Below are 1,103 nucleotides of genomic sequence, written 5' to 3' on the forward strand. Positions count from 1 at the left end.
GTTAATATTATTGCATTCATAGAAATTTTATGTTTAAGGAGTCCAAAATATTTATGGTATACTGTTGATAAATAAATAATTAAATAAAGTGTCATCAGGTCACCGCAGTGGTGATAATGTGTAGTGTGCAGGACTGTTTTTTACCTTATAAAATGCCAGTGGACCGAGTCTGGCAGTTTCTCGTAAGCAATGTGTCACCCCCTAAAGAGAGACACACAGGATTAGAATGAATACTGATATGGAAGAGGATGGACAAACAAAAACAGAGCAATGAAAGGATTAGTGGAGACAGACACTCACTGTGTACTCTCCCTTAGAGTTCATCAGCCTCGTCTTTAGTACATCCAGAGGTTGACATAAGAACGTGGCACAGCCTCCCTGCAGAGGAGCAGACCATCAGTTTACAGAAGACCTATTCAAACTTCACACTGACTCAATCAGGACTCCTGGACACACAAATAAAACCTGATACTTACAGCAATGAAGCTGGAAAGAAAGTGTGTGAATATGTTATCTCCCATCATGCCTGTTCCCAGCACGAGCTGCTTGGCCTGGTCATAACATGCCAACTAAAGGTGGGAAAATAAAAGAAGAAAATTGTATCATTTCAATGATCACTTTGTGCCGTGGTGATTAACAAAGACTCATAATCCCACAAAATCTTGTGCATATCAGGGTCACTAGCTGGAATGATGGCATTTTAAACACATTTAGTCCGTTAGCCTTTCAGTGGTTCACAAATAAATAGCAGTCAACACATTCTTTCTGCCAGCTCCTCAAATACTGATGCTTGGGCAGTGGTCCTACACGTCAAACTATGGCACCGCCAATTTTGGACGCATAGGGAAGGTGTGCTTATGAATGCTTGTTGCATCATGTCTCTTCAAAATAGTTTTATAGTTTCTGCTCAAAAAATGTGTGCATTCTCCTGAGTTATCTTTTTTTTTTCCTGGGTGAAAAAAATGTTTTTAGGCTTACTGTCTTGGGTTTAGGCAACAAAAGTCAGTATTTGACAACTTGGGAGTGGGACCAGACTTTCTGAAAATTGCCAACTTTGGCATCCTCCCCAATGGTGTTTATATATATATATACATACTAGTGCT

General features: G+C 39.7%; 1 long non-coding RNA gene across 1 annotated transcript; it reads right to left on the reverse strand.

Moving 5' to 3' along the window:
* Positions 1 to 110: 110 nt before the first annotated feature.
* Positions 111 to 565, reverse strand: LOC121965430. Its single transcript, XR_006107487.1, has 3 exons — positions 477 to 565; positions 301 to 378; positions 111 to 201 (listed from the first exon to the last, which is right to left on the reverse strand). It is a non-coding gene; the product is annotated as an uncharacterized LOC121965430 (long non-coding RNA).
* Between the last annotated feature and the right edge of the window lie 538 nt (positions 566 to 1,103).

Source organism: Plectropomus leopardus, unplaced genomic scaffold (assembly GCF_008729295.1).
Source record: "Plectropomus leopardus isolate mb unplaced genomic scaffold, YSFRI_Pleo_2.0 unplaced_scaffold19965, whole genome shotgun sequence".
In the NCBI taxonomy this organism is placed as follows: Eukaryota; Metazoa; Chordata; class Actinopteri; order Perciformes; family Serranidae; genus Plectropomus; species Plectropomus leopardus.